At 58.6% G+C, this 18,166-nt stretch overlaps 1 long non-coding RNA gene across 1 annotated transcript in view; it reads left to right on the plus strand.

The window, feature by feature from the left end:
• Positions 1-18,166, plus strand: part of LOC308645414 — a 23,748-nt gene continuing 5,582 nt past the window's right edge. The window contains exon 1 of the long non-coding RNA XR_014021211.1: positions 1-822. This is a non-coding gene — a long non-coding RNA (uncharacterized lncRNA). The remainder of the gene's footprint in view (positions 823-18,166) is intronic.

The following is an 18,166-nucleotide window of genomic DNA, read 5'->3' on the forward strand; positions in this document are numbered from 1 at the left end:
CACGTGCCCTAGTTCAATCCCCAGTACCAAAAAGGGGGGACTCCCCGACACCTGGGGTAAACAAGACGCAAGACCTGTTTCCAGATCTATGTTCCCAAACTGAGAGTGGCCTCGGCATTTCTTCTAACATCGGATGTGCGTACAGTTCTATAAGACTCCTCTCTGGCAGGGCTGGGAGGACCAGACACCCGTGTCCTCAGGACTCCTGAGTCTGCAACTGCGGGGAACCCGATCCCTACAGGAGGACTTTCTGGGTCAGATAAATGACACAGGGTGGAGCTGGCTCGAACAGTCCAATTCACTGACTTCCCTGAACACAGGGAGGGGCTTCTGGGGCCTAGAGGAACGCAGTCAACTTAGTGTGAAGTGACCCAAAGACTCCCCTCTCCCTCCCCAGCTCCTCCCGACTCCCCCACCCCCGCTGCTGCTGAAACACCCGGAGCTGATTCCCACCTCAGGGCCTTTGCATATGCTGTTTCCTCTGCTGAAATGCCCTTCCCTTGTGACTGGCTCCTGTTTCCCTTTTCAGAGACGTCCAGCCTCCTAGCAAAAGTTACCACCTGCCATCACCCTCTCTCCTCCCTCTGTCCTGATGTCTTCATGGTCCTCACTACACTCTGAATTCCCCACTTAGATTTCACTTGTTTGTCTGAGACTCTGAGGGCTGAGTCAGGTCATGACTGTGGCCCCAGCCGCAGCCTCCGCAGGAGGAGGTTGTGGACTGACTGAAGGACTGGAGGACCCCTACTTTATAGAGGACAAGATTCAGATGCGGAGGGGGTGTCACCCCTTCTCACTTGCTCCCAGGATCCTTTGCACCAGGTACTTTGCTTGTGCAGAGACAGACTGCAGGTCCCTCTGCGTCCCTCACCGCCCCGCCCCTGGGTCTGTGACACCGTCTCTCCCCAGTCTGTCTCTCTGTCTCTGTCTCCTCTGCCCCCTCCTCCGCCCTCTCCCTCTCCTTGGCTTGGACTTGCCCAGAATTCTGCCTCTGTGTCCCTCTGCCTCTCTGTCCCTCTGTCTCTCTGTCCCTCTGTGTCTCTCTGTCCCTCTGTGTCTCTGTGTCACTCACTCTCATTTCTGTCTCTCCCGATCTGTCTCTCTTGGTCTCTGATCCTCTCACCATCTCTGTCTCTGGCCGTGGCCCAGCCAGCCCTGGGGCCCGGGGTGACAGGCAGGCACAGGGTGACAGGCCGGCACCGCGCCCAGCGCTTGTTTTCCCGCCCGCACTGGCAGGGAGCCCGGCCGGGCTGCTGTTCAGGAATCCTGAGCCGCCCGCCCGCCCCAGCCACCAGGCACAGCCGGCTGCCTTCCTCCCGGCAGGCACATTCTGTCCTGAGCAGGGAGCGCTGGGGGTGGGTGGGAGGGGGACGCGTTCCTGCTGGGCTCCGGTTACAGGACAGCTTGTCCTGGTGGCCCCAAACCCCTGACCCGTCCCCTCCCAGCTCTGGGTTTAGACCTTCCTGAATAAGACCACTGCCTCCAGCTCACCTCTACCTCAGGACCTTTGCATCTGCTGCTCCCGCCACCTGCACTCCCTCTCCCTAGATGTGCCCAGAACCACCTCCTGGGGCACATCTCAGACCATGAGTGACCTGCCCAGAATGCCCTTCCTGTCCCTGGCCAGAGCACCCCTGGGTTCCCACTTCTGCTGTGGTGTATTAGCTTCCTGGTCTTTCCCTCTCCCTGGGGCTGTGTGCTTACTGGTTTGGTGTCTGCTGTGCCAGGGTCTCACTTGTCCCCAGTGCCAGACACAGCGCAGGTGCTTGGTCACTAATTTTACAATTGACATTGTTTCCTCCAAAGCTCAGCCCTGCCCAGGCCCCAGGACGGCATGCGGCTCCCAGCCAAGGGCTGAACTGAAAGTCCCCTCCCCTGCACCCCGCGCCCCAGCGGCCTCCCGGCCTCCTGGCCTCGCCTGGAAGGTTCCGGCTGCCAAGTGCATCTTTTCTACAAAGAGCAGGGTCCCTGTCCTGGGGCTGCGCGTGGGGGGCAGCCGTGGTGCTTGGTGGGGGGTGGGCAGGGCACTGGGCCAGACCTGGAGCCACAGCCCCGGGGCCACATGGAGCGCAGGGCCGGTCCCCCAGCGGGGGAGGCACTGGTCCATCTGCCAGAGGCCCCCAGGGGCTGGCCCTTTCCACGCGGCCACTTCCCGGCCCCATCTTGCTTTGGATGTCCAGGAAAGTCCCCAGAAAGCACGAGGCCGGGCGCAGGGCCAGGAGGAAGCAGCCACTCAGCGGTGGCCCTCGGTGCCTGCCACAGGCGGATCTGGGCAGGAGGCGGGTGAACGCAGGGCTGGGGGGCAGCCAGGGAGGGACAGGCAGGGGACCCCAGCCCTCAGAACAAGGGGCGGGGTCTCTGCCCTGTGCCTACCTTTTGGTGGCTTGGAGCCAGTCCCCAGTTAGAGCCTTTTGTCACCAGTGGTGTGGAGACGAGTGCAGGGGTGCCCACCTGACTTTGGGGACCGCCAATCTCTCTGGGTGAGATAAAGGCCATCTACCACAAGGACAGAACAGAGAGAGTCCTGATGGGAACAAAGAGGGACACAGACACTCTCAGCCCCCTGTGGAGTCGGGCAGAGGCAGAGAGGAAGGCTGGGCGGGGTCCTGGGACGGCAGAGGGGACACTGAGGCTGAGGCTTCTGAGGGGGAGAGGGGTCACCAGGAGCCGGGGCTGCAGCCTGGGAGGGTGTTTGCCGTAGTGTTCGGTCACCTGCTCCACCGGACCCCTGGGGACAGCCCGAGTCTGCTTGGTGTGGCCAGCAGTCCTTGAGTGTGACATAGGTGGGTGACCCCGCACAGGGCCTTGACCTCTGGCTGGGAGTCAGGGCCTCATTGGGGACACATAGGGTGATGAACAGGGGGACAGGAGCCACAGGGCAGAGAGTGGTGGCTGTGGGGGGGTCCCAGAGCCCGGGAGCCCCGAGGTGCTGGGGCCACAGTCCCTGGGGAGCGGCTGCTGCCCCACCCGGGGGCCGGGCAGGAGGTCGGCCAAGCCTCGGTCTCCTCCCCTGCAACGGTCTGGGGGCCGCGGGGAGGGACCGGCCATTCCCAGCCGCCTGGAAACGGGAAGGGACTCTGCTTCCCGACCCCCAGGGCCGCTGGCTGGAGCCGTGAGCGTGCCCGCGGGGTCGGGTGGCGCGGCCGGGGACACCGTGGGCAGCAGCCGAGGTCGGGCGGGATGCACCCTGCGCATGCGCGCCGCTGGGCCGGGGCTGCTGGGGCCAGGCCTGGACGCCGTGGGGCTTTGAGGGGTGAAGAGGAGCTCGCGGGCGGCCACGGCGGGCGGGCGGGACTCGGGCGTGTGTCACCGGGTGCCCGGGCCACGAGGGCGTGTGCAAGGAGCTCGGTGCGGCCGGGATGGGACATCCCCGGTGTCCCCCCTCAGCTCTCCTGCTCCCAGCCCACGGTGGCTTCTCCAGGCCACTGAAGCCCTGTGGCCTCCCGAGCTCCTTCTCTTTCACCTTCCCACCCCTGGAGCCACCAAGCCGACGTGTCAGTCCCCTATGCCCCTCAGTCCCCCCATGCGACCACAGACCCGGCTCCCAGGCTGGCCACGCCCCCCGTCCAGGAGGGGCCACCTCCCTCTAGGCCTCGGTCTCCCCTCCTCTCAGCCGGGTCTGATCTCTGTGGCCTCCCGTGCCCGGTGACACCCAGAAGGTAGAAAGGTCTAGACTGGTGAGGCTCGGGGTTCAATCCCAGCACCGCCCCAAAAATAGAGGAGGGAAGGAGGGGGGAGAGGGAGGGGCAGGGGAGGGAGGAGAGGAGGAGGAAGGGGGAGGGGAAGTGGAGTCAAAGCCAGGCTGGACTGCGTCGCCTGTCGCCTCAGAGCCTTTGCCCTCAGGTGTGGGAGACTTAGAGGGCCAAGGCCCCGCCCAGAATCACTGTCTCAGGGCCAGAGGGGGCGGGGCTAGCGCTTCCTGGACGCCTGCTCGTAGGAGGCCTTGATCTTGTGGGCAAACTTCTAGTCACCCTTCAAAACCCCGCCTCCAAGCCGGGCACCATGGCGCACGCCTGTAATCCCAGCAACTCAGGAGGCTGAAGCAGGAGGATCGCAAATTCAAGGCCAGCCTCAGCAACAGAGTGAGGTCCTGAGCAATTTGGCAAGACCCTGTCTCAAAACATAAAAGGGACTGGGGATGTGGCTCCGTGGTCCAGTGCCCCGGGTTTGGTCTCCAGGATTGCAAAAAAAGCAAAAGGAAACAAAAACAAAACCCTGCCTCCAAGCCCCGCTTCTCCAGGCTGAGCCTGGCCCCTCGGCCTCCTGCCTCCATCTCTGTGCAGCTTATTCCTGGGCTGAGGGTGTTTGTGTTCAGCTCTGTCCAAGCCTGAGGACTCTCAGGGCCTGCAGCCACCCAGCAGGAAGACAGGACCACGCTTTCCACCCTCCCTGGCCTGGCCTTGCAGCCTCCCCTGGCCAGCCAGCTCCAGCCATGCCCGGCCTCCATTAGAACAGGCTCAGACCGGCCTCAGGGCCTTTGCCCCTGCAGCTGCCATTGCCCAGAGCGCTCTTTCCCTGGCTCTAGCCTTCCATTGCGCTACTTCAGTGTGACAGTGGGTTGGCGACCTGGCCTACACCTCCCTCCTGTAATGGGAACTGTGGGAGACCCAGGTCAAGTATGCAGTAGATGCTCAATGAATGTGCAAAGCTTGTGTGTCCCTTATCCAGAGTGCTTGGGCCTAGCAGTATTCCCGCCTTGGGGTGCCCTGGGTGAGGGGATATTGCATAGTGAGGCGTCTGGGGGAGGGTCCGGCTCAGCCCCCCTGCACCTGCGCGTCCCAGGGTGGTTTATGTGATGCCTTTAAAATAACTTGTGCAGAAAACAGTCCCCGTGTGGGGTTCACCTGGGGGAGCGTCATGCTGATGCCCAACAGCTCTCGGATTTTGGAGCATTGTGGATTTTGGACTCGGGGTCGGGGGATGCTCCATCTGTGTTGCCACAGAGCTCCAGGGAAACCCGGGGACAAGATGCAGAAGGCGGGGCCACCCTAGTACCTGCCCCGTGAACAAAAATTTGATGGATGGATGACACCACACTGTGACATCCCAGCCACCTGGCCATGGCCTCCCAAGAGCCCCCAGCCTCATCCCTGGTCCCAGACCTCGCTGCCTCCCTTCCACACCCTGTGTGAGCAGCCTGCAGAGCCGCTTGGTGCCTGTGGGGGAAGCAAAGCCCCTGCTCAGTGGCTGCGTGCTGGCCTGTCCCGTGGAGCCTGGTTGTCACAACCCCAAGTGCTTCCAGATCTGAACCTGGAAAAGTCCTTGCGGGCACCTCAGCCCATCGCACAGGCTGGAAACCCAAGGTCAGGAGAGACCCCTCCCCGTGTCCCAGCTGAGCGTGGCGCTGCTCTGCTCACGCACCCTCTATGGCTCCCCATTACCCCCAAAGAAAGCAGTCCAGCCCCTCAGCGTTTGGGATCCTGCCCGAGTGTGTCGAGAGCGTGACCTGATTCTCAGCTACTCAGTCTTATCTTTGTTGTGTTTGCTGGCAGCAGCTGGTGACACTCCCAGGACACATTAAGTCATCAGAGACCAAATATTCTGTCTGCATGGAACCTGCCTGGATCGTAATGACAGGATTGTGACCCAGGAGGGGACTCGCTGTTTGCACGGTGTGTGGACACTGTGGGTCATCGACTGCTAACAGGGTATCAAGCGGAGGAACGGGACGGCGACTGCCCGAGAGCTCAGGGCACAGTTGGCAGCCTTTCTCCGCACAGGGCCACACGGTAAATATTTGAGGCTTCGCTGGCCTGAGGCCGGTTCTGCCACACTGTGGGCCCCGCCCTGTCGCGGGAAAGCAGCCACCGGCCCTGCAGGTGACCGGACTCTAGGTTCATGTTGTTTTCCAGGTGCCACAAAAGAGGTTTCTTCATTCAGGCATTTTTTAAAAAGATCATTTGCAAATGTAAAAATCCACTTTCACGTGGCCTCAAGTTTGCCACCCTTAGAGGAGGCGCCGGGTGGGTGGGAAAGCAGCACCAGGGCTTGAACTCAGGGACACCCGCCCAGCAAGCCACCTCCCCAGCCCTACTTTGTCGTTTATTTAGAGACAGGGTCTCCCTGGTTGCCTAGCGCCTGCCATTTCGGGGGCTGACTTTGAACTTGAGATCCTACTGCCTCAGCCTCTGCTACCTCCCGCCAGGATGCTGTTTACCAAGTATCCAGTGACAAGGGCAAGGTATCAGGTCACAGAGAAGTCACACCGCCAGATGGGCACTGTGACAATGTGCGTCTCTGGGTGCCGGCTGTTTACAGTTTGCAAGGGACCAGCCAGACCCACTTCCAGAGGCCCAAGTTCACGTGACCAGTGGGACGTGGCCAGCTCCTCGGGGTCTGCAGAGGGTCCTTGCTGAGCCAGGACCCGCTCCTGTGGCCACCTCCAGCCAGGGCTCCTGACCCGGTGGGAATGAGGTGCTAACGGTTCCAGGTTCCAGAGGAGCTTCGATTCTTCCTCTGCTGTCCCTGGCTGTGCTGCCTTGGGTGTACCGTTCAACCTCTCTGGGCCTCTACTCGCTCCTCCATCAACTGGGCGTCATAGTGGATGAGGGTTGCCCAATAAAATACAGGTGACCCAGTTAAATCTTCATTTCAGATAAATAATAAATCCTTTATTTTTTTTATACTGGGGAAGGAACCCAGAGGTACTTTACCACTGAGCCACGTCCCTAGCACATTTTTATTTTTTATTTTGAAACAGAGTCTCACTAAGTTGCTGAGGGCCTCGCTAAGTGGTAGAGGCTGGCTTCAAACTTTCGATCCTTCTGCCTTAGCCTCCTGACTCCCAGGGTTAGCAAGTGTGCGCCACCGTGTCCAGCCATCGAATCCTTAAGTATAAATATGTCCCACGTGATACTTGGGATATACTTAAGCTCAAGGTTATCTTCCTGTTTAAGATTAACACATATTAATTGGACCAATTAGTGGATTCTCTGCAACATTTTTACACATGCCTCAGTCACATCCACCCTCCCTTTGATTCTCCCTCACTAAAGCCACCTGTGGCTTGTTCCCGTGACCCCGATCACCACCCAGTTGTTGAATGAAAGAACGGTGAAGTCCGAGTGCTCATTGACTATTTGTGTCATATTGTTTTTTGAAGCCAGTGATTAATTCCACTTTCATTTCATTACTTGTGCTCAGGATGGAACCCAGGGCCTCACGCATGCTAAGCCCACACCCTACACAGAACCACACCCCGCACCCCTGTCACTCTTTATTGAGCGCCTACTGTATGCCAGGCTCTAGAGACACAACCATGGATCAGGTGCGCTGGGTCTGCCTGCCGAGGGGTCCCGTCAACCAGAGATGGATATTGATCCAGACAGCACCGTGAGGAATTAGAACCTGAGCAAGACCCTCCAAAGGGAGAGGCCAGGGCCGGGACCCTCTAGGTGGGTGGGGTTCATCCTAGAGGGCTCCCTGGTGCAGATGATCCCTGATCTAGATCTGGAGGAGGAACTTTTTAGGTACAAACAAGGGACCAGAATCCTAGGCAAAAAGGACAGCATGTGCAAAGGTCCTGGGGTGTGGGGAGCATGAGGATTCCACGCCCTCCTCAGCTCCGATATTTTTACAGAACCCTGGGGAGGGTTGGTTGATGAGGCTGAGGCTGAGTTTGGGATGGTCAGGGTCAGCTGGTCAGTTAGGTAGGACCAGGGGAGGGGATTCAAGACTCCAACACATCCCTGGCCCAACAGGAGGCCACATGATATTGGGGCCCGGTGCGCTGTGGCGTTTCTGAGCTGCCCACCAGGCGTCTCTTCTGCACTGTGGTGGCCACCAGGGGTGGGGCAGGGGACCTGAAGCAGGAGACAAGGCCACAGGTGGCTGGGTCAAGTCAGGAAGCAGAGAGGAGCTCTCAGGACCAAGAACCAGAGCGTAGGCCGCGAGGAAGGTCACCACACCTAAGAGCACCAGGCCACCCTCCCAGGAGTGGCCTCACAGCCACAAAATCCCCACTGCCGGCTGGTCCCATGCACCCCCACTTTACAGACGGGAAATGGGGCTCGGGAGGACCAGGCTGCTGCCCAGGATTTGCAGTGACCCAGGAACAAGCTCCCTTTATCCCCCCCACGAGTCCCAGTGTAGGGCCAGCCTCAGGGGCACAGCGATGACATGGGCCGGAGCTGGGACAGCAGAGTGCGGCTCAGGGGTGGAGCCTCTCCTGGCCCAGGAGGCGCCCAGAGAAGCGCAGGGACGCAGGGACGGGCTTTGGCCAAATGCAGATGGCCATGGGTGGCCCTTCACCAGGGGACTCCTGGGAGCGCGACAGCCCCCTCCGTGCCCTTGCCCCGGGGATCCATAGCTCTTCGTCCACCGCTGGCCGAGCTTGGGGTGGGGTGGCCGTGTCCCTGTGTCCCAGGGCGGCTGTGCCCAGCGCCTCCCGCCACATCGTCTGCAGGTCGGGAAACGCGGCTCAGAAGGAGAATGGACACGGCCGTGGGGGGACGGGAGAGGGGCGGACCCCATGTTTCCGACCTTCTGTTCTGGGAGCGCGACAGTCGCGCAGCTTGGCCCTGCGCAGCGCGCCACCCGGCCTCTCCTTTTTCTTGCTTCAAAAGCACAACACTCCCGGGGGCTGTGGTGGAAATGTGACCTTGCTGGACTCTGCACAAAGCCCCGGGCACTCCACAAACAGGGCGGGGCGAAAGCCGTCCAGGGGGCCTCGGTCTCCGCCTCCGCGCGAGGGCACAGGTGGGTTGGCCCTGGAGCAGTTGGTGCCGTCAGGTGGGATGGCACAGCCCTCCTGTTTATTTACTGAGAGCGACGCTTGCCATGTTGCCCAGGCTGGCCCCAAACTTTTGGCCTCCAGCTCCAGGGATCCTCCTGCCTGGGCCTCCTGACGTCAAAGCGGGATAAACAAATCCGGAGGGATCGTGTTTCTTTGTCCTCTTGCTGAGTCTGTTTATGTTATGCTGAGGTCACCCAGCCTGGGAAGGACAGATCTGCGGTCTCACCATCACCCAAGGGCCAATGAGTGGCTGATCTTCAAGGAACTTCCCAGGGCCGGGGGTGGTGGCAGCAGGGTGGTACTAGCATGAGCCAGTTCGTGGGCACACCCTACGCACAGCTGCCCCTTCACAAAGTCCAATTCCAAGATTGCTTCTGTTCTAGAACAATCTTGGGGGTCCTGTGCACTTATTCCTGAGACCCTATAATCCCAGGGTCAGCTGGAGGCTGGACTCAGTGGGGGAGGGGGGCTGGTGGTCGGGAAAAGGGAACTGGGGGCAGGGGGCTAGTGGGGACAACACAGCAATTGGGCCCCGACTGAGGACCCAGTATGGGTGACTTTGTCCCTGTGGGGAATTCAGCCTGCCCCCCCCCCCTCTATAAAGGCTGAACAGCAGCCCGTGTCCCTGAGGTTGGAGGGCCCTGCAGATGTCGGACTGGGAGGGGGTGGCAGCCAGTGCCATCTACCAGGGACAGAGACACAAGGAGACCGTGGGAAAGACAGGGAGGGAGAGAGACAGTGACAGAGACCAAGTCAGCTCTGGAGTCATTGATCCACTCCCAGGTCTGCTCCGTGGACCCCTGTGCAGCCCAGAGCCAGAGTGGGGCTTGCCTCTCCCAGGTACACACGGCAAACAGACCCGGGGGCCAACCTGTGGCCCCCAAAGTCGTGACACTACCTGGGGCCCAGGACGGGGAGGTGCAAGCTGAGGCCCGGGTAGGAGTGCAGGCCTGTCAGCCCAGCAGCTCTGGAGGCTGAGGCAGGAGGATCGAAAGTTCAAAGCCAGCCTCAGCAATGCCAAAGTGCTGAGCAACTCAGTGAGACCCTGTCTTTAAATAAAACACAAAATGGGGCAGGGATGTGGCTCAGTGGTTGAGTGCCCCTGAGTTCAATCCCTGGTACCAAAAAAAAAAAAAAAAAAAAGACCTCAGTGGCCCGCGGGTCTGGCGATGGCTCTGGCTGGTCCGCGGCTGGTCCTGAGGCAGAGTCTCAGGTCTCAGATGTGGGCATGTGACCCTGGAATCTGCAAGAGCCTCCTGTGGGAAAGGTCATGGCTTCGGGGTGCACCACCTGGTCACTGTGTTGGGACAGTCCACGGCTCTCCTGACCCCAGGCGCTGTTTGGAATTTTCCACGGCTCAGGACATTGATAAATGACGCGCAGACTCCTGGAGGCCGGCCCAGCCCGACGTCCACAGTGCAGGGTGGCCTCAGGTCCTGGAAGGTGGCCAGAGGTGCTGCCACTGGAGGGGTGACAAGTGGAGCTCCCTGGGCCAGCCAAGGAGGTCAGGCCAGAGACGGCGGCAGGAAGTCTGAAAGGGGCGGCTGGGAACTGGCTCCTGGGGACCCCTGCATGGTGGACACCGGCACATGCCCCACCTGGTCAGGGAGGCGGAGGGGACCTGAGCAGAGCTTACCTGGCCACCTAGGGGAAGGGACTTGCCACCCACAAGTGGACCTCTCGTGGGCACCTGCCTGGGAGGCCCTGGGGACCCCCAGACTTGTGGGGAAGGGAAGTGATGGCCTGAGGTTTTAGGGGATCTGGGGTCTCATCCATTTTCTGTCACATAATACTTCTGTGGGTCGGGCGTAGCAGCACCTGCCTGTAATCCCAGCAGCTCCAGAGGCTGAGGCAGGAGGACCACAGGTTCAAGGCCAGCCTCAGCAACTCAGCAAGGCCCTAAGCAACTCAGTGAGACCCTGTCTCAAAATAAAAAATAAAACAGGGCTTGGGGTGTGGCTCTGTGGCTAGGCAGCCCTGGGTGCAGGCCCACATCTGTGGCAGCACTATTCACAATCACCAAGAAATGGAAATAACCTGAGGCCATCAGTAAATGGATGAAGGAAATGTAGCACGCGTATGCCACGGAACACTATTCCGCCATGAAAAGGAACAGAATCCTGTATTTGTGGCAATGTGGATGGACCCAAAGGACATAATGTTAAGTAAACGGGCACCAGCAAACACATACCATGGGATCTTACCGTGGGGAATCTAAAAAATCTGACCTTAGAAAAGTAGAGAGCAGAAAGGGAAAATAGGCGGGATCCAACTGTTAACCAGAACATGATTACAGTTAGATAATAGGAATAACTTCCAGCGTCCCATCGCACACAAGGGTGACTGTAGTCAGAAATACTTCAGAATAGCTAGAAGACAGGGTTTTGGATGTTCTCACCACAAAGTGATACATGATTGAGATGATAAATATGATTTGATCTTTGTAACGAATGCATGAGTACAACGTACACGTGGATCAAAGCATCCTACTGAACCTGATAAATATGTACAATTTCATTGTTGATTAAAAACAAAGTTAAACTTTTATTTTTTTTAGAGAGAGAGAGAGAGAGAGAATTTTTTAATATTTATTTTTTAGTTCTCGGGGGACACAACATCTTTGTTTGTATGTGGTGCTGAGGATCGAACCCGGGCCGCACGCATGCCAGGCGAGCGCGCTACCGCTTGAGCCACATCCCCAGCCCAAAACTTTTATTTTTAAAAAGAGAGATTAATGAGGGGTGAGGGCGTCTTCTCTGGGAGCTGGAAGGCCAAGGTATGGGCTTCTGAGCTCAGGCTGCCTCCTTCAGGTCAGAATTCAGTCTGGCACCTGCCACTCAGGACCCATCTGCTGGGGGGTCACATGGCTGAGGGCTGAGTGCTCATGACAAACACAGTGGTGCAGCGTCAGGAGGAGACCAGACGGTGAAGGAGGACCTGGACAGCCAGCTCCACAGAGGGCGCCGGATGGACTGGGCTGTCCACTGCCAACCCACCTCATCCTGCCCGAGTGTGTCTCATTCCCTGCAGTTAGGGAAGGTGTGTGTGTGGGGGGGCATCCTTCCCCATAAAGACTTAAAATCTCTTCCAGAGAAAGAGGGAGAAAAGAAAGAGAGAGAGAGCAGATGAGAGAGACCAATGAGGCTGCAGACAGTGGGTGTACCATGCTCATGGAGACAGGGAGCCATGGGTGTACCATGCTCATGGAGACAGGGAGCCGTGGGTGTACCATGCTCATGGACAAGAAAGCTCCAGTTCAGAAAGATATTGTCATCTCCATCTGTAGTTTCAACACAATCCCAACCAAAACCACAACAGGGTTTCCTCTGGAGCTTGATAAAATGATTAGAAAATTTTCCTGGAAGAGCAGAGGGTTGCATGTAGCCAGGACACTTCTCCAGAACAGGGTGGCCCTACTGGTCCTACCAGATATTAGAACCAATTAGAAACCCTGTAATTAAGTCATAGAGATAGTGCAGAGGGAGAGGCACATTGACCAATGGATGGGAATTAAATGCCCACAGACAGCCCTTATGCAAGTCAGGAGCTTTGCTGCAAGGTGGACACAGTCTGTCCCAGCTGGGGACAGGAGAGACTATTCCGTAAGGGGATCTGGGAGGTGGGAGTGTTTGTGGGAAGCAATGACATTGATTCCCTACTTCACAGCACACACCAAACCCAACTCCATGTGGCTTAAGGGGGTTCCATGGAAAATATAATACAGTAAAGTTTTAATGTCTTGGTAGAAAATATAAGCAAACTTGAGGTAAGGAAAAAAATAATAACTTTCTCAAATAAGAGCCATCAGGCACTGTGTGTAAATAAGTAAAGATTAGTCACACAGGCACAGTGGCACACGCCTATAATCCCAGAGACTTAGGAGGCTGAGGCAGAAGGATTGCAAGTTTGAGGCCAGCCTCGGCATCTTAGCAAGACCCTGTCTCCAAATAAAAAATTAAAAGGAGTTGAAGATGAGAGTTAGTGGTAAAGTGCCCCTGTGTTCAATCCTAGCATGAAAAAAATTTTTTTAAATTCAATGTGCATACATGAAGAGTAGGACTTATTGTTCACCAAAAAGCACTTTGGAGAAAATGAAAAGATAAGCTACAAACTAGAGAAAGATATTTGCAATAAACTTATGGTCCTCAGATTGTGATGGTTCAACTCACAATTTTTTTTTATATTTTTTAAGTTGTTGATGGACCTTTATATTTTATTTACTCATTTATATGTGGTACTCAGAATCAAATCCAGTGCCTCACGAGTGCTAGGCAAGCACCTTACCCACTGAGCTACAACCCCGGCCCACAATTTTTTTTTTTTAATTGTATAATGGTGCAAAAAGCAGTCTGCATCCAGTAGTGACTGTACTCTGAATTTTTAAGCTTGATCTTTCTCTGGGTGAGCAACGGAGGGCACAATCCTCTCTTGAGATGTTGGGCACCAGCAGTTACCTACAGCTCCCAGGCAACCTCAAGGTCACGAGGAGAGAAAATGGACACCATGCAGGGCACTGTGGCTGAGCCAGGATGTTTGGCAGGTGGACACGATATATTTTCAATTTATGATATTTTTAACTTAAAGTCGGTCGACCAGGACCTAGCCCCACAGTAAGTCCAAGAGCATCTGAGCTGAACTTGTGAAGGAGTCCAAAACATACATAAAGAATTCCTGCCAGGTGTGGTGACGCTCGCCTGTCAGCCCAGCGGCTCAGGAGGCTGAGGCAGAAGGATCGTCAGTTCAAAGCCAGCAACAGAAAAAGCAAGGTGCTAAGCAACTCATGAGACCCTGTCTCTAAATAAAATACAAAATAGGGCTGGGGATGGGGCTCAGTGGTTGAGGGCCCCTGGGTTTAATCCCTGGTGGTGGTGGTGGAGGAGGAGGAAGAGGAGGAGGAGGAGGAGGAGGAGGAGGAGGAGGAGGAGGAGGAGGAGGAGGAGGAGGAGGAGGAGGAGAATTCTCAAAATGCATCAGGAAACACAAAGGAACCAGAGAGTCCTGGAGAAGGAAACCCAGGGGTATGAGATCCTCAGCCTGAGCCCGGGGTCAGGATGCAGTCATCACACCAGATGGCCTAAACCACAGAACTCTTTTCTCAGGGTTCGGGAGTGCAGAAGTCTGAGGTCCAGGGGTCAACAGCTGGCCCGCTGGGGGTGGAAATGGCTAGATGAGCACCTACTACATGCTCACGGGGGGGGGGGGGGGAAAGCAAAATACGTGAACGCAGAAAAGCATCAGGCAAGCATCAGCTGTCAACTGGATGGGCCATCCAGGGTCAGGGTCCCCGACCCCTGACCGCCTCCCTCTCTGGAGCCCGCAGGTTTTCCGTCTCCCGGGTGACAGAGGCCACTCCAGGTGCTGGCGGAGAAAACCTCCCCAGGGCCGCAGGGGGCGGCAAATCGAAACCCAGCCTGTGGCTCCAGGCACCGACCTGCAGAACTGGCTGCCACTGTTTCCTCCCCGTGAGAAAGTCCCCGAGTGACGCTGCGAGAGGGAGGGGCAGGGGGGGCAAGGACTTTGTCCCCGGGGAGCCCTGGGGAGCAACAGTGCCGCTCTGCGCCTCGGTGTCCCCGTCTGTGACAGGGAGCATGGGGCGGGGCGGGGCTTGGGGTCTGGCTTCGGACTGCAAATGAGCGACTTCACGTCTTCCAGCCTCAGCGTCCTCTTCACCAGGTTCCTGCGGGAGCACGGACCAGTCCCCTCCCCACTTCCCCTCTCCTTTTTCCCTTGGCACCAGGGATGGAACCCAGGGGCCACCATGGAGCCACACCCCAGCCCTGTTTTGTGTTTTATTAAGAGACAGAGTCTCGCCGAGTGGCTTAGGGCCTCACTTTTGCTGAGGCCGACTTTGACCTTGCGATCCTCCAGCCTCAGCCTCCCGACTGCCGGGATTCCAGGCCTGCACCACTGCGCCCAGCTCCCTGATCCTCTTAGGGTGCGGATGGGCCCTCTCATGCCACCTGAAGCCCCCTGGGTCCAGCCCACTGCCCCCTCCATCACCCCCACACACCCCTGCACACATCCCAACCCCCGGCCACCTCGAGGCTGCTCGGGCCTCCCCTGCGGCCCCCCTCAAGTCCCCGCCCCTCCTGCCCCACTAGGCCCCGCCTTCTGGCTGCCAGACGCAGAATGACCCTTCCTCTGTCCCATTGGTCGCCCAGGTCGTCTGTGGCGCTCCTGCTGCAGGCGCCATGTCCCACGTTTATTCCTTCAGATGCTGAAGGTTCCCAGACCACGAGACCCACAAAGTAGACACTGGTCTCAATGTCAGGAGCTGTGTCCCCGTCTCTGGCCCGGGGCCTGGTGCACCCGAGGCACCTGGCAAAATGACCCTTATTGTCAGCATGATTTTTGGCGAACACAATGATTAAGCCCCAACTGTATACAGGAACTGGGCAGCAGCATGAACTAAACAGACTCCTGGTGGCAGGGGAGGGAGAAAGGACATGTGGGTGACAATGACATTTGACCTGAAACCTAAAAGAAGCTGGAGAGACAGGTGGTCTCCCGGGGAGGCACAGACCACACAAAGGTCTGAGGCAGGGGCATGCCTGACTTGGAAAAGCTTCGAGCAGGCTGATGCAGGCTGAGTGGGCTGAGGGGGGGTGGCAGGGGCGAGGCAAGGGGACAGCAGGGCCAGACGAAGCCCGTGACCTCGGGGAGGACTGGCCGTTACCCTGAGGAGCTGGGAGCCACATAGGGTTATAGACAGAAGGACAGGCCTGGCTCAGGCACCTGCTGGGGATGTACAGAGGGGACGAAGGCAGAGGTGAGGGGACCCAGGAGGTGACAGGGCTGAGCCTGGTGGCGAGGAGGGATCCGGTCTGGGGAGGTTTTTTGCTGGCAGATGGGAGGTTGGAGAGTGCAGAAGAGATGGGGCCGCTGGGGACACAGGGACCTGGGTAAAGAGCCTGGGAGGGACAGGTGGGACACTCAGAGGAGCCAGCCTCCCCAGGAGGCCGAGTCACCAGGGAGGCAGCTCGTCCTCCATCGCCCAGCTCCCCGGGCGGACGGCCTCTGCCGCTGCTGACCACCCGGTCGGGGTCCCTTCATCCCCTGCCCGTCCCCTCCGGCCTGGCCTGGGGTGGGCAGTGGCCGAACCCCGTGTGGGAGGTCCCCACTGGACAGCGACACCCTCCTGTCCCAGGTCAAAGCTGTGCTGGGAGGACGTCCCCAAGCCGGGATCCCCGGGAGCCCGGGAGGCACAGGGGCCACTTGAAAGGGGGGTCGCAGGCTGTGGCCCAGGACTTCCCTGCTCCTGTCCCCCATGAAGGGTGACCTGGACTCCGCAGTCCCCAGCCCATCCTGGCGTCTGGCATGGAATCTGGGTTACCCTGAGCCTGAAGGGCCACCTCAGATGCCCTCTCTGCTCCCCACTCCTGTCGGGCACCAGACAGCCACCGAGGCCACTGGGCCACCTGCCAGCCTCCAGGAAGTGGCTCCTGGAGGGCAGGTGCCGCGCAGCCTGCCTGTCTGGGTAGAACCACCCGCCGACCATCTAGGGACAGGCCCGGGGGGACCGAGACGCGGAGCATCCTGACGGCCACAGAGCCGGGCAGCAGGACTGAGGTTCCGGGTTACCCTGGGCCTGGGGCCGGGAGCCCAGGTTTCTCCCCTGAAAACGGGGGGGGGGGGGGGGGGGCGCTTCCCTGCGTGTGGCGCTTCTGGGCTCTGAGGGTTGGCAAGTACGCCTGGCAGTTGGGGGCTCCGGAGCAGCAAGTGAAAGGGTCCTGAGGTCACCGCGGGTGCTGGCTGGGCCAGTGGGAAGGATCTGGATGTGGTTTGTCCAGGAGGCCTGCCCCCAGACACTGACCTGGCCTAGTCGGACTGTGCTGGGGGGTCCTGAGAGACAGGGAGGGACAGGGAGACAGGTGGGGGACAGGCAGAGACAGAGACAGGAGGGACAGAGGAAGCAGGAGGCGGAGACGCAGGGAGGTAGGGAGCAGAGATCAGCCTCCAGCAAACAGGCCCGGGCAGGAGGTCAGGAGCAGCCCCCGGGACAGGCCCGAGGCCCCTCCTGAAGGTGGGCCCTGCCTGTGCTACTATTCTCAAGGATGGTGGTGGCTTCCAGGGTGGCGCTCCCCGGCCTGGCTCCTCTCTCCTCACAGCCCCCAGGAGGTTAGTGCCCCCATTTCACCCACAGGGAAACTGAGGCCTCAGCGGCTGGCTGCACAGCAAGCCAGAGGCGGGGACACTCTCCTGGTCGGGGACACCTCCCCTCGGTCCCATTGAAAAGCACCCAGTGGGGGGAGGGGCTTGGTGCCTGGTCGTTTCTCCTCCCTCCTGGGGATTGTGGATTGTTTTGGTTTCGGCAGGAAGGACCCCTGGAGGGAGCCGTGGGTTCCTGCTCGCAGGGTCAGCCCAGGCCCTGGACAGCAGCCAGGAGGGCTGGAAGCCTGGTGGCGGCAAGGCCCGGGGCATGACCTGTGGGTGGCCCTGGCAGGGACGGGGAAGGCCCCATCTCCTCCCTGCCCAGGTCTCAGTTTCCTACCTGCAGAGCGGGCCCTGGGCGGTCCCATCCCCACGCCTGGGCATCTCGGCGCTGGGGACAGCTCCAGGCTTCCCACACCCCTGGGACAGTCGGCTCTGCTAGTGAGCAGCTCAGTGGCTGCCCAGGCAGGTGAGGCTGGCCCCGGAGGCCTCCGAGGAGGCCAGGAGATGGGTGCAAGCGCCTCAGCTGGGGGATGAGGGTCTGAGCCCGACAGAGGGGAGGACCTGGGGGCGGCAGCGGGGTGGGAGGTGCCTGAAAGGAGCCTCAAAGACCAGAAAGATTCTTTGCATGACATGGAGGACACCCACTGCCACCAGGGAAAATAGATGGAGTGGACTCCAGGGATCCAAGGCTCTTCTCCCTCAAAGGACATTTATAGTGAGTCAAAAGACAACATCCAGAAGGGAGAAAAGGTTTGCCATTCCTACCACCGACGTGGGTCCACAGCCAGAATATATAAAGAGCTCTCACAACTCAATAATAAAAACAGGAAGAGCCCAGTGGTGAATGGGCAAAAAATTTGAATGGACAGTTCCCCCAAGAAGAGCCACAAACAGCCAAGGACAGGGAACAAGAATGATCCATTGGGGAAACATCAGAACGACCAGGTGAGCTGGGCATGGTGGTGCACGCCTGCAATTCCAGTGGCTCAGGAGGCCAAGGCAGGAGGATGGCAAGTTCCAGGCCAGCCTCAACAACTCAGTGAGACCCTATCTCAAAATAAAAATAAAATTAAATTAAAATTTTTAAAAAGAGGCTGGGGATGTGGGGATGTGGTTCCGCAGTTGCAGAGTGCGGAGGAGGCCCTGGGCTGAGTCACCAGCACTAAAAACCAAACGTCACACAGAACCATCACACCCACCAGGACGGCCCAGATTTAAAAAAAAAAAAAATAGTTGATGCGGACACAGGGAGCAGAAGGCTGGTGGGGAAGCGCGGGA

Source organism: Spermophilus citellus, assembly GCF_964194105.1.
Source record: "Spermophilus citellus genome assembly, chromosome: 3".
In the NCBI taxonomy this organism is placed as follows: domain Eukaryota; kingdom Metazoa; phylum Chordata; class Mammalia; order Rodentia; family Sciuridae; genus Spermophilus; species Spermophilus citellus.